General features: G+C 46.6%; 1 long non-coding RNA gene across 1 annotated transcript; it reads right to left on the reverse strand.

The window, feature by feature from the left end:
* Positions 1-7298: 7298 nt before the first annotated feature.
* LOC136578877 (uncharacterized) lies at positions 7299-9267 on the reverse strand. Its single transcript, XR_010786673.1, has 4 exons — positions 8977-9267; positions 8518-8625; positions 8239-8412; positions 7299-7589 (listed from the first exon to the last, which is right to left on the reverse strand). It is a non-coding gene; the product is annotated as an uncharacterized lncRNA (long non-coding RNA).
* Positions 9268-15396: the final 6129 nt, after the last annotated feature.

Raw genomic sequence — 15396 nt, forward strand, 5'->3', positions numbered from 1 at the left:
GTAAACCCCGAGGAAGAGGTAGAGGGCACCCAATAGGGGGGGAACGTTTTTTAGGGCCTCCCATCTCACACTATCTGAGAGACTGCAGGGGCCCTCTCTTCTAAATCAGGAATTTGGAGAGAATATAAACCAAGACTGTGAGAACCCTACAAAGGAAAACATGACCCCACTTGGATTAACAAATATAGATTCTAGTTCCAATCAACAGCCACAAGTGATTAACCTTTCAAGTAGGAACCTATCGAGTGAAGAAATCAGTCTCTTAAGCAAAGGGTTATCTTTTGTTCCGACACATCGGTTTGATTTATTTAGCTGGAAGAAGGATATATGGAGGAAATTTTATGAGATCCAGAAATGTAAGAAAGCAGAAGAATATGGTCTTAGCTCTTAACAATCTCGAGGAGCTAGAAGACGAGGCAGGACGCCCTATGGGTGAAGGACCGTTCACATCTCTAAAAGTGAAGAGCACTAGCACTCCCCCTAACTGCAATACCCCTTATATAGATATTTTTGAATCTCTAGTAATTGAAGAACTAACGGCTTTATCCAAAAAGAAAAAATACCATCATCAAAATTTATCTAGTGGGGAAAAAGAAGCCCTAAAAACCATCGAAGGGGACAAGAATATAACCATCAAACCCGCGGATAAAGGGGGAAATATCGTGGTGATGGACACTCAGGCCTATAAGGAAATGTGTTTAACACTTTTGAAGGACGAGAGAAGCTATGGACGTCTGGATAGTGATCCAACAGATAACTATCTACGAGAACTAAAGAACATATTGGAACAAGCCTCAAAGGATCGTCTAATTAGCACTCAAGAATACACCTTTCTGCTTCCTAAACATCCTCAAATAGCCACGTTTTATGCTATGCCCAAAATCCATAAAGGCATTTTGCCTTTAAAAGGACATCCCATAGTCTCTGGGATAGAGAGTATTGCACAAAATATAAGCCAGTACATCGATGTAATTTTGCGCCCATTTGTGGAGGCGTTGCCCTCATATGTACAGGACACAACGGATGTCCTCAGACATCTAAATGGCATCCATGTTCTTGATGAAGTCTTACTAGCCAGCCTTGACGTTGAAGCTCTATACACATCAATACCACACGATGGAGGGATAAGGGCAATCAATCACTTTCTGGAACAGAGAGGTACAAATTATTACCAACACAACCGTTTGGTCCTGAGGCTGATGGATTTCATCCTCACACATAACTACTTCCTGTTCGACGGCAAGTACTCCCACCAGCTCAGGGGGACCGCTATGGGGAGCCCTTGTGCCCCCAGTTATGCGAATCTCTACCTGGGCTGGTGGGAGGAAAAGACCATCTTTACCGAATTAAATCAAGCATGGACTTCCAAAATTGACCTTTGGCTGAGATATATAGATGACATACTGATCTTATGGACTGGTAATAAAACCGAATTTGGAGAATTTGTGCAGAGATTGAATATTAATAATCTAGGGCTGTATTTCACTAGTGAGATTCACCAGGACAAAATAACATTCTTGGATATAAGTATCCATAAGACATCTACAGGACTTCTGGAAAGCACATTGTTCTGTAAGCCAACGTCAACCAATAGCTTCCTACATTTTGAAAGCTACCACCCATGGTCATTGAAGAAAGGAATACCAAAAGGGCAGTTTTTACGAACAAGAAGAAACTGCTCAAATACTTTGGAGTTTGAAACAAAAGCAAATGGCATGGCCAAAAGATTTGAAGAGAGGGGTTACCCTATGCATATAATTTCAGAAGCACGACGGGCAGCATCAAAAAAGTCAAGAGATGAACTCCTGATTGGTAAAAAATCACACCATCAAAATATGGAGGAAAAAAAGATTAGACTGATAACCACATATGATGAGGAACATAGTTCAACTAGGAAGATCATCATGAAGTACTGGGATCTCCTGCGGAGAGACACGGATCTCACAAGTAGTCTGCATGAAAGACCTAATATCACATATCGCAGAGGCAGAAATCTACGGGACAGACTTGTCCATAGTCATTTCACATATACACCGGAAGCCCCAACCTGGCTAAGGACAAAACCATCAAAAGGCTCGTACCCTTGTTCAGGATGTAAGGCCTGTACCTATATGGAAAAAGCCAAGACCTTCTGCAGTGCCGCCACAGGAAAAGAATATGACATAAAAGATTTCATCAACTGCCGATCTACTGCGGTGGTCTATTTAGCAACATGTCCTTACCCATGCAATTACGTGGGCAAAACTATACAGCAGTTACGCAGAAGAGTTCTTGCCCATGTAGGAAACATCAATAGAAAAGAGAGGACCAGTGTAGCAAATCATATCCATGAGGTCCATCAAGGGAACCCCAATGTCCTCAAGTTTAAAGGAATCGAACTGATAAGACCAACGGGTAGAAGGGGCAATATAGATCGTAAACTTTTGCAAAAAGAGACTGCCTGGATAGATCGACTGAAAAGCTGTGCCCTGGAAGGACTAAATGAAGCTCTTTCATTTGCATCATTTATTTGAATCTAGAACAAAGCAGTGGATTTCAATACCATCACCTTTATGAATCCTATGCGATTGAAAATCCAATAGAATATATCCATCCTAGGTAACCCTTTAGTGTGGCGAATCTGAGTAAAATGAATATGGGACTGTCTGGTCAAACACATTACCAAAACCTATACATTCTTAATACCCACCTTATACCTTTTGACTATATGTCAAATATATATCAATTTCAGTGTGTATGAAAAGAAATGAATGAAGTATTCGGATTATATTGTTCTGAGGAGTCATGATCTATTCTGAGTACGATAGACCGTCTGGATGGTTTTCTTTACCATCATCCCCCCCCCCCCTCCCTCGGTGTTTTCACTACCCTACTCCCAGGCAGTACCCAATACTGTGTTTTCTTCCCCTTGTTTCTACTGCCAATCAGTAAGTATTTTGATGCAATAATACTGGGACCCCATAGAGATGTAGTAGGAATGGTTAAAATTGGATCCATGCTTTGACAGGACAACACAGATACATCCTTGGTGATAATTCACCTTTACATGTTATCATCTAGTATGTCCAAAAGATAAATAAATACATAATATTTCCACATCCGCTACACCTTAATACACGATCCATAGTACTTAGCATAAGGGATTTATGAGACCCTGTCTGAACAATATATCGTGATCATAAAACATATGCACATTGGGGGACTCCCATAACGTTCAGGGAGAAAATATAGGAATAATGGAAAATCTTTTTGGGTTATCCGTAGAATGAAGGCAATGAAGAATTGGAATAGCCTTCACCTTTGGCTAAGTCCCGAAGTGCCCATACAGCGCATGCGTGAACTTCATAGGCATCACTATGTAGGACAGCAGTAGGAGATCTCTGGCTCCGGGGACTATGTTCCCCGTTTGCTATCCGGCGCATGCGCAAGGACGTTTAATATGGGGAAGTATCGTGCAAGTAGGACAGGGAAGCTAAGTCCCGTATAGTCCATACAGCGCAGGCGCGAACTCCATTGGCATCCGTACGCATATTACCAAAGGAGACCTGAGTTCTCCGGCGCGGCCGATTCAGCCAATCAGCTGGCTGGAATCGGCACCACGTGACACAGCGGCGTGCCCGCGCATTGCCGTGCACAGGATTGTGCTTTGCCCGCGCTTTCACGTGCTCAGTGCCTTGCCCGCGGTTTACATGCACTCGTGTGTGTGCACAGACAGTTAATGATTTGGCAGGTATTTTTTGTGCTTTTGCCAAAGGTGATTATTTCTTTTGCGCAAGTGGATTTGCCAGCGGAAGTTTTACACAGGACTACTAAAAGCCAAGGTAAGCTGCTGCATCTGCTCATTTAATTGCGCTCTTACTTCCCCTGCGCGCATTGGCGGAGAGGCGGCCAATTCTGCATGCCGCTGCATTGTCCACGAGCGCGATCCCCAGCATGCCGCTGCATTGTCTCCGCGATCCACAGCATGCCACTGCATGCATTGTCGCCGCAGCATTGTCCACGAGCGCAATCCCCAGCATGCCGCTGCATTGTCACCGCGATCCCCAGCATGCCGCTGCATGCATTGTCGCCGCTGCATTGTCCACGAGCGCCATCCCCAGCATGCCGCTGCATGCATTGTCGCCGCTGCATTGTCCACGAGCGCCATCCCCAGCATGCCGCTGCATTGTCGCCGCGATCCCCATATGCACGCCGTGCGGCCTATTCACACGCCGTGCGGCCTGCATATTACCAGAGGAGGCCGCAGTTCTCCGGCGCGGCCGATTCAGCCAATCAGCTGGCTGGAATCGGCACCACGTGACACAGCGGCGTGCCCGCGCATTGCCGTGCACGATGAGCTGTGCCCGCGCGTCACGTGGGCTGTGACGTCACCGAGCCTTGCATTTGCCCGCGGATTTTGAACAGTATTGATCTACGGAGGAAGCAAGCTGATGGTTGGAGCCTTTTCCCCAATTTACAAGATGGGAGAGTAAGATTTGTGCGCTACGTGTGGTGAGTACCCACCTGAGATTTGTGCGCTGTGCGCTACGCTGTGCGCTACGTGTGGAGACGCGGTCACCTGAGATCTGTGCGCTACGCTGTGCGCTACGTGTGGAGACGCGGTCACCTGAGATCTGTGCGCTACGCTGTGCGCTACGTGTGGAGACGCGGTCACCTGAGATTTGTGCGCTGTGCGCTACGCTGTGCGCTACGTGTGAAGACGCGGTCACCTGAGATTAATGCGCTACGTGTGGAGACGCGGTCACCTGAGATTAATGCGCTGTGCGCTACGGGTGGAGACGCGGTCACCTGAGATTTGTATGCTGTGCGCTGCTACGTGTGGAGACGCGGTCACCTGAGATTTGTGCGCTGTGCGCTGCTACGTGTGGAGACAACACCCAAGATTTGTGCGCTACATGTGGTGAGTACAAATAGGAAAATCCTGCAGCACACCTAACACATGCACTTCAGTGCAGAGGTTCCAGTCTGTACATGCCAAGCCACCTGTGGGGTCATGAACCAAACCCCAAATAAATGCAATGGTATCCAAGGAGGCGGCAGCATCAACGGTGTAAAGATAGTAAAAAAAAGCAGCAGTTCCCTAAACACTAACCCTAAACGCTAACCCTGTGCTGCTTAAGTGTAGTGTGTAGTGCCCGTCTGCTGAAGGCAATCTGCGTGCATGCTGTGTAGTCACGTGGTGCCGATGCCGCGCCGGAGAACTGCGGCTGAAAAGGCAAATATGCGGTCAGGTTGCATTTGATGCTGCTCAGTGCGCCCTCATTAGTCGGTTCACAGTTTATACACTAAGTTATTTCTCCCCTTACCAAACCAGGCTGTTTGCGGCTGTGTGACTGACCCAAAATTTGGAACTTTACATGTGTCACTTTACATATCAGAAGTCCTTAAAGGTTTAGCATGTGCAAGTGACTGTGGCATTGTTTTTTTCTTCCCCTTGTTGTACTACTGTTATTTATTAAAAAAAGACTGTTTAAAGTTCTGTATATTTATTAAAATTGCTACTTTGCACTATTTAGATTTTTCATTTTTTAACATTGTCACATGTCATATATAAAATAAGTGCAAACATGCTGTACAAATCTTTGCTAACATATATTTCCATCTGTTCAATGTATTCTGGATGCACGGTTTAAAATTTTTTGATATTTTTTTCCCCCATTTGGGAGATGTTCTAATGTAACATTCCTTTTTAGAATTTTGAGGAACACTTCGTTTTCCTACACCAATGCAAGTTTCCAAAGCCTGCTAGGTGTCATAATGAAGGATGAGCGAGCATACTCGCTAAGGCACTACTCGTTTGAGTAATGTGCCTTAGACTAGTATCTCCCTGCGCGTCCTTAAAAATGTACAGGGACCGATGCGGCTGACAGGTGAGTTGCGGCGGAGAGCAGGGGAGAGCGGCCGGGAGAAAGAGATCTCCCCTCCGTTCCTCCCCACTCCCCTGGGGAATCTTTATGGACGAGCGGGGAGATACTCGGCTAAGGCACATTACTCGAACGAGTAGTGCCTTAGCGAGTATACTCGCTCATCCTTAGTCATAATGATAGATACCCTTACAAATTACCACATTTTAAAAACTGCACCCCTTAATGTATTCTCTGAGAGGGTCAGGAGTATTTTGAGCCCACATTTATTGTCATGAATTAGTGCACTTTAGGAGACCAAATAATATTTGATTTTTAGAAAATATGTCCTTTTCAAGACATTTCCTTTTTTTTTTTTCTCATGAAAAGGAGGCTTGAACCTCCGCAATGGATATCCCTGTTTGTCTCGTGTTCACAAGTATACACATTGTGCCCCTAATCTTATGTGTTTGCAGAACTGGGCCCACAATGAAAGGAGTAGTCAGTGGCTTTCTGAACAGACTGTTACAATCGTGTGAGCAGATTAAGCAGAGGGCCCACACGATCGTGACCGAAGGAGTGGTAGTCTAGTAGTATACACGCACACAGGAAACACAGGAGAGTCACACAGAATCCAGGCAACCAAGCCTGTGCTACAGGGAGGATGACAGTGGCCCGACCTAAGCGGGGACATCAGGCCAGTAGGAGGGCGGCCCAGCGATCTTAAAGTGGTTGTCCCGCGCCGAAACGGGTTTTTTTTTTTTTCAATAGCCCCCTCGTTCGGCGCGAGACAAGCCCGATGCAGGGGTTAAAAAAAAAAAAAGGATAGTGCTTACCTGAATCCCCGCGCTCCGGTGACTTCTTACTTACCTTGAGAAGATGGCCGCCGTGATCTTCACCCTCAGTGGACCGCAGGTCTTCTGTGCGGTCCATTGCCGATTACAGCCTCCTGATTGGCTGGAATCGGCACGTGACGGGGCGGAGCTACGAGGAGCCGCTCTCCAGCACGAACGGCCCCATTCAGAAAAGAAGAAGACCGGACTGCGCAAGCGCGTCTAATCGGGCGATTAGACGCTGAAGATTAGACGGCACCGTGGAGACGAGGACGCCAGCAACGGAACAGGTAAGTGAATAACTTCTGTATGGCTCATAATTAATGCACGATGTATATTACAAAGTGCATTAATATGGCCATACAGAAGTGTATACCCCCACTTTGTTTCGCGGGACAACCCCTTTAAGAACTGGGCCCTAGCAGATCCAAGGAGCCACACCTCAGAACAGGAGTCATACACATGCCACATAACAGACACCGCCAACTGCATCAGGAGCAGGACAGGGCACACCACCAACTGCATCAGGAGCAGGACAGGGCACACCGCCAACTGCATCAGGAGCAGGACAGGCACACCACCAACTGCAACGTATAGTCAAAACACGACAGACTCCACCCAATTCAGATTTTATAATTTATTGCTAGTGTGGATGTTACAACAAGGTTCATTCCGTGATATAGACCAAAGGCGGCTGTGTTTATGGGTCTTTTCTGTTTACTGCATTGCAGTAAAATATTGCACAGTTTTTCAGGATCCTGCGTCATAATTCTTTAAAAAAAAAAAAACGTATTAAAAAAAAAAAGGGAGTCACTGGGAAAAAACAGTTCATAAAAAGAAGGGTTTCAAGATTGCTGAACGTCAAGGGTCTCTTCACTGTCCGCCAGCCTTCCCGTTCTCAAGGACGTCAGATCTGCAGGAAATGACGAGAAATCAGCAGGTTAACAGTCACATCCCACCATTATTACTGATTCCTAGATCCGCTCAACCCACTTACAATGACCACTACTCCCCCAACCAGATCAGAATAATTATACATGCATGCGTGCGTGCGTCTGTGCATGCGTGCGTCTGTGCATGCATGTGTCTGTGCATGCATGCATCTGTGCATGCGCCTATGCATACATGCATGCACTATGCATGCATGCGTCTAGGCATGCATACATGCGTCTATGCATACATGCATGTGTCTACGCATGCATGCGTCTACACGTGCATGCGTCTACACATGCATACATGCACCTACACATGCATACATGCACCTATACATGCATGCATACATGCATGCATCTATACATACATGCATGTATACATACATGCATGTATACATGCATGCATGTATACATGTATGCATGCATACATAAATACATGCATACATACATGCATGTACGCACGTACGCATGCATGTACACATACACGAACGAACGCACACACACATGCAGGCATGTACACACGCATGCCTGCATGTACACACACATACCTGCATGTACACACACATGCCTGCATGTACATATGAGCAGATGCAAGCAATGAAAAATTTGGCAGATGCAGCAGCTGCTTACCTCGCCGAGTGACGTCAGGTGGTGTCCTAGCAAAGCGAAATTCCTCTCCAGAAGAGTCGTCCTCTCCAAAAGGCGGGTGGCAAATGTGAGATCAGCACCTAAAACGCCAATCTCCGGTTCCGTACGTTGTACAAAACGCAGCCAAATGTCTGGTTCCTCTCCACACGAGTCGTCCTGTGGAAAACGGAGAGCATATCACCACATGCAAGCAAAAACCAGCAAATATGCACATATGAGCAGATGCATGCGATGAAAATTTGGGCAGATGCAGCAGCTTACCTCGCTGAGTGATGTCAGATGGTGTCCGAGCGAAGCGAAATTCTTCTCGAAACGCGTCCAAACGTCAGGATCCTCTCCACACGTAATTTTGCAATAAGGCGCACAAATCTGCAAAAAAAGACAGGTTGCGTCAGGTGGCGTCATGCAAATCTCAGGTGACGTACTCACCACATGTAGCACACAAATCTTGGGTGTTGTCTCCACACGTAGCAGCGCACAGCGCACAAATCTCAGGTGACCACGTCTCCACCCGTAGCGCACGGCGCATTAATCTCAGGTGACCGCGTCTTCACACGTAGCGCACAGCGCACAAATCTCAGGTGACCGCGTCTCCACACGTAGCGCACAGCAAAGCGCACAGATCTCAGGTGACCGCGTCTCCACACGTAGCGCACAGATCTCAGGTGACCGCGTCTCCACACGTAGCGCACAGCGCACAAATCTCAGGTGGGTACTCACCACACGTAGCGCACAAATCTTACTCTCCCATCTTGTAAATTGGGGAAAAGGCTCCAACCATCAGCTTGCTTCCTCCGTAGATCAATACTGTTCAAAATCCGCGGACAAATGCAAGGCTCGGTGACGTCACAGCCCACGTGACGCGCGGGCACAGCTCATCGTGCACGGCAATGCGCGGGCACGCCGCTGTGTCACGTGGTGCCGATTCCAGCCAGCTGATTGGCTGAATCGGCCGTGCCGGAGAACTGCGGCCTCCTTTGGTAATATGCAGGCCGCACGGCGTGTGAATAGGCCGCACGGCGTGCATATGGGGATCGCGGCGACAATGCAGCGGCATGCTGGGGCTGGCGCTCGTGGACAATGCAGCGGCGACAATGCATGCAGCGGCATGCTGGGGATGGCGCTCGTGGACAATGCAGCGGCGACAATGCATGCAGCGGCATGCTGGGGATCGCGGAGACAATGCAGCGGCATGATGGGGATCGCGCTCGTGGACAATGCAGCGGCATGCAGAATTGGCCGCCTCTCCGCCAATGCGCGCAGGGGAAGTAAGAGCGCAATTAAATGAGCAGATGCAGCAGCTTACCTTGGCTTTTAGTAGTCCTGTGTAAAACGTCCGCTGGCAAATCCACTTGCGCAAAAGAAATAATCACCTTTGGCAAAAGCACAAAAAATACCTGCCAAATCATTAACTGTCTGTGCACACACACGAGTGCATGTAAACCGCGGGCAAGGCACTGAGCACGTGAAAGCGCGGGCAAAGCACAATCCTGTGTGCACACGAGTGCATGTAAACCGCGGGCAAGGCACTGAGCACGTGAAAGCGCGGGCAAAGCACAATCCTGTGCACGGCAATGCGCGGGCACGCCGCTGTGCCACGTGGTGCCGATTCCAGCCAGCTGATTGGCTGAATCGGCCGCGCCGGAGAACTCAGGCCTCCTTTGGTAATATGCCCTCGGGGAGCACACCGATTGGAACGGAGGGAGGTGAGTCACTGACAGCTAGGGGAGGGATCTTCCCTACATATACGGCAGTTTTAAACCGGCATACCAGGACTGTCAGAGCGGGCATAAGGACGTACTATGCCGCGCTCTGGAGCACATGGATTAGCCAGCATAAGTTTTAGGCATTTACACTGTAACTTGTCCGCTAGATTGACTGTTATAAGCACATCAGCAAATCTAACAGAATCAGGGACAACAGGGATATTGCTAGGCTATCTCAATCACAGCAGGGGTTTTGCTGTAATCTATCTTGGAGCAAGCCCCACATAAGTTACTGGGGCTCAAGCGGTCTCTATACAGGGGTGTAAAAAGCATGGGATAATGTCCATGTAGCACAACTCTCTAGAGGCGCATACAGGGCATGGACCCAAGCCACGGTAATAAACAGTGATAGCTTCCAGTGGGATGTATCTGATAAGCAGGCAGCATATCTTATTCATAGACTGCCTTAAATCAGTTAACCTATACCCCTGTAAAATTTGCTGACTCCTCGCGGGGTTAATTCACTGTTCTTACTGCATATTCCTGATATATAAATGGAACAATTGATTTATTGTGTATTGATAAAGTCTTGGATCCTGATGAATTAGCCCAATTGAAACATCGGGCTAAAGAAACGCGTCGATCCCTTCTAAAAAATACAATACATTAGGGTCAATAAAATATGACCCCTACACTATCATTTATCTACACTATCATCGATCCTAGAGAATAACGTACTGTGGCTATTGCCATAACAGGTTGGTACCCAGTGGCCACAGAGGGTGGTGATTTGGGATATCATGCGATCATCCCCCGCTGTCGGTATACATCTTGCAGTTGATGAAGCATCTTTTGAATAAAACCAGTCCAGAAAATAATTTGTCCATCCCTGGCCTATTTCCCCAGAGTGGTAATACCCACAACGTCAGTGCCAATTAGCTACTGACTAGGCATTTGACACAGGGCAAACAGGCCGGTACCATTTGCCCTATCTCCATCTATCCTAACTATCAAGGGATGACATAGTGGTGAGTTCACCACATAGAGTCACCATTAGGAATTTATATCTGGTCCTGGTTGCTGACCAATCCAATGTCTATAGGTTACAGAAGGGAATAGAAGTGCCAAGGATATTTGTCTTATTTTGGTAGTAGTGTTTATATGTTTGGGATCTTTTACCTTTGAAATTTAATAAAGGCTATGTTTTAAGCTAAAAATAAATGTAAAATTAGTGGGTTCCCTACAGTGATTAATTCAGTGAAAGGCAGGAACCTTCCGTCTCAGTGATTACAGGGAGAGAAAACGCATCAATTCTGACATAGATTTTTTTTAAAGCGTTAATTATGCAGCATAAATGACAGAATCCATTTTTTCTGTGGACCGGTACGGTTACAACGATACCAACATTCTTATACTTTTTTTAGGTTTTTCCACTTCTCTGTAAAAAACCCCTTTTTTGTAAATCTTTTTTTTTCTAAATCGCTGCATTCAAAGTCCTATAACTTTTTTATTTTTCCATGGACGGAGCTCTTTGAGGGCTTATTTTTTGTGAGACGAGCTGTAGTTTTTATTGGTACCCTTTTGGGGTATATATGTATTTTTTGATCACTTTTATTGCGTTTTTTGGGAGGCAAAATGCTAAAAATTAGCATTTTGTTTCAGTTTTTAAGCATTTTTTTTACGCTTTTTGCCGTGCAGGATAAAAAGCATGTCGTTACAGACATGACAATACCAACTATGTGGGATTTTTATTTTTTTATGCTAATGTGAGAAAAAGCCCCCAAAAAGTTTTTACATATTTTTAAATTTTTACTTTTTGTACATTCTTTTGATCTTTTTTCTTTTTTTACACCACTTGTGTCCCTGTGGGGGACTTACACCATAACACCTATGATCGCTATAATAAGGCATTGCAGGACTTCTCTCCTGCAATGTCTTATCGCTTATTACAGCGATCAAAGGCAGTGGTAATACAGGACGCCCGTAGGTGGCGTCTTGTTACCATTGCAACCAGCCAGGCTCTCTGTGATTATATTGCAAGAGCCTGATAACTTCACAGAGGGAGTGCGCTTCCTCTGTGAACCCTTCCCATGCCGCGATCTACATAGATCACGGCAGGGAAGGGGATAACAGCGGGGACGCATCTCTGATGCACCCCTTGCTGTTGCAGCGGGAGGCCAGCTATCAGTGACAGCCAGCTACCACTGCCGGATAGCGTGAGATCTCTAATGATCCCGTGCTATCCACATGACGTAAGGGTACGTCCAGTTGCGGGAAGTACCCCGCTTCCATGACGCACCCTTACGTCATATGGAGGGAAGGGGTTAAATTATGCAACTCCTCCAAAAGACACCCACGCAGTACAGGACTTACCCAAATGCCTAGTACTGCTGAAAACTTGTCACAACCAGGATAAGCATAGCACAGGACTTATCCGACGGGCCTGATGCAAACACACAGCAAATCCTGTCAAGGAGGAAGCAAACGTAACACTTAATGGCACGTAGCCAGATGGGAAAACATGGCCACCCTCCCTACTGACATAGCGTGCACAGGACTTATCCATACAGGCCTGATGCAGATGCCAGCCAGTCAGCAGGAGAAGGGAAAAAGCTCAGGTACATACAGGAGTCTGCAGCAAATAGTTAGGCTGGTCATTTATTATATCCGCTGGACGCACCTCGCCACAGGACGGACACCGGGACAGAATTCAGACTGCAAAATGCAGGACAGGTAACGGATAGAGCTGGAACTCAGAATCAGACTGACCCTAGGCTGCTGGAAGGATGGCAGCTCCCTTCTTAATAGGCGGGGCAATCGCCTCAATAAAGGCGGCCCCACGCTGGAACCTTGGCCCTCAACATCCCTGAAAGGGAGGTAAATGGAATCAGGCGGAAACTGACAGCAGAACAAAAACAAGGCAAAACAGACCAAACAAAGACCTAACATCGACCTACCAACAGACTAGGGGACAGGTTACGGATCTGGCGGAACAGACAGATAGACAGTGCCCTACAGTCTGCCTACCAACGGACTAAGGAGACAGGACTCAGATCGGGCGTCTGTCTACCAATGGACGGGTAGACATACAGGAACAGGAACCGGGCGTCCAAACACCAGTGGACGGGTGGATCAGACAGAGACCAACATAACAGATACATACCACATTATGCATGCCACCTAAGCTATATGGAGCCACTACACACCAGTGTACATTTTCCCTTCCCTTGTACAGTTACAAGGGAAGGGAAAACATAGTCGGCATCACCTAGCCTATACAAGAAATCAGATGTTTGGAGGCCGCACCTGCTAAGGGGAGGGAGAAACATGCGAGTGAAATGTACCTGTGTGGTCACCGTACCACAAACTACCAGGTGCATCACCCCAGAATGCCAGGAGAGGAGGAACAGCAGGTGTCCAAACCATCTGCGGGGAAATACAGGGAAACTCACTCCAACAACTGCATGCAACATATCAACATAGCATGCAACGTAAAAATGCATACTAACATACTGCATGTCAACATAATGCGACAAACAACATAATCCATAGCAACATAATGCCCCCCAGTTACAACAGGGGGTGCATTATGTAACGTTCTTGTGGGCAAATAAGCACAAAGCCCACACGAACGTGCCCAAAGACGGGGATATCACAAACAAGGAAACCTAAGACGGAATTCAGACTGGACGCGGTGACGGAAACACCAACTGGACAGAGAACTACATACTGCGGACTGGACTGATGGACAGACATAACATAGGACTGACAAATGACCAAAACACTCACCTTGCAAACTAGTACACATAAGCAGATGTTATAGCTATAAAAGTACAAGGTATTGGTTCGTTGATTGGCCAATGAACTTAAGCTGCAAGGCCATGACAAAGCTCCTCGTGTCTTGCGGTTCCTACACTAGCAAGAGACATCTACTAGAGGAAACTAAGGGACACCCTAGCCCAGAAAAGGCAGACAACACAGCAGGGCAAAGCAAAGTCAAACACACAGCAAGCTGCAATAGACAAGGATACATGACTGCTAACTCTGGACACCAGACAGACGCTGCCAGGAGCTGGGTTTATATGTGAGCAAAGACCAAGGGGACTGGCTAGCAGGAGATCACCACAACCAGCCAGATTAATTACTCCACACCTGTGTGGTTGTGCTGCTAGAAACCTATGTGGTACAACAGATCCCAGCCAGCACAACCTAACAGTCTTACTTTATAGTCTGCAGCAGCATGTCGTCCCTTCCTTCTTGATGAGCCCACTGATAGTTAATCTTTAGAGTGTGTTCAGACAGTGCAGCTCAGGTGCAGGCAAAGCTGCATCAAAAAGTGCATTGTGAAAACTGTGTGCATTTTGGTGGGATTCTCAGTGGTTTAACTAAAAAACGTTTGGTAAGGTGTTAGCCAGTAGAGCGAAATATGATTTGTTCACAGTAAGAGAAACCAAGTAATCTTGTAGATATGATACCTTTTAATGGCTAACAAAAATACATGATGTTATAGCGAGCTTTCAAACCTGTTCAGAGTTCTTCCTTAGGCTTAAATGGAATAGATCCGAAGAGGTATAGGTATATATATATATATATATATATATATATATATATATATATATATATATATATATATATATTTATACCTTTACTAGAGATGAGCGAACGTGCTCGGCCACGCCCCTTTTTCACCCGAATACCGCGATTTTCGAGTACTTCCGTACTCGGGCGAAAAAATTCGGGGGTCGCCGTGGCGGCGCGGGGGATTGCAGCAGGGAGTGGGGGGGAGAGGGAGAGAGAGAGGGCTCCCCCCTGTTCCCTGCTGCTACCCCCCACGCAGCCACGCCTCTCCTCGCCCCCCGGCGCACCCGAGTACTTTTCACCCGAGTAGTGAAGTACTCGAAAATCGCGGTATTCGGGCGAAAAAGGGGCGTGGCCGAGCACGTTCGCTCATCTCTAACCTTTACCTATACCTATATGATATATAGCTATATATATATATACCTATATGATACCTTTTAATGGCTAACAAAAATACATGATGTTATAGTGAGCTTTCAAACCTACTCTTAGGGTTCTTCCAGAATCCTAAGTAGGTTTGAAAGCTCACTATAACATGATGTATTTTTGTTGGCCATTAAAAGGTATCATATCTACAAGATCACTTGGTTTCTCTTGGAGTTTAATATAAAACTGCAACAGCATCAAGATGCACTGCTAATACACTGTTTCTTTTTCCCAGTGCTATTTTTGGTATGGTTTTGACTGCAGCTCAGCCACACTGAGTGAATACTGCCTTAAAGGGGTAGTATCAGGAAACATTTTTATCACCTATACATAGGGCAGGTTATAAAAGTCTGATCGGTGGGGTCTCACTGCTTAGGCCACCATCGATCCCAAGAATGGGAGTCTTTTCTGTCTCTGGAGACTCCCTGCC

Source organism: Eleutherodactylus coqui, chromosome 9, assembly GCF_035609145.1.
Source record: "Eleutherodactylus coqui strain aEleCoq1 chromosome 9, aEleCoq1.hap1, whole genome shotgun sequence".
Taxonomy (NCBI): domain Eukaryota; kingdom Metazoa; phylum Chordata; class Amphibia; order Anura; family Eleutherodactylidae; genus Eleutherodactylus; species Eleutherodactylus coqui.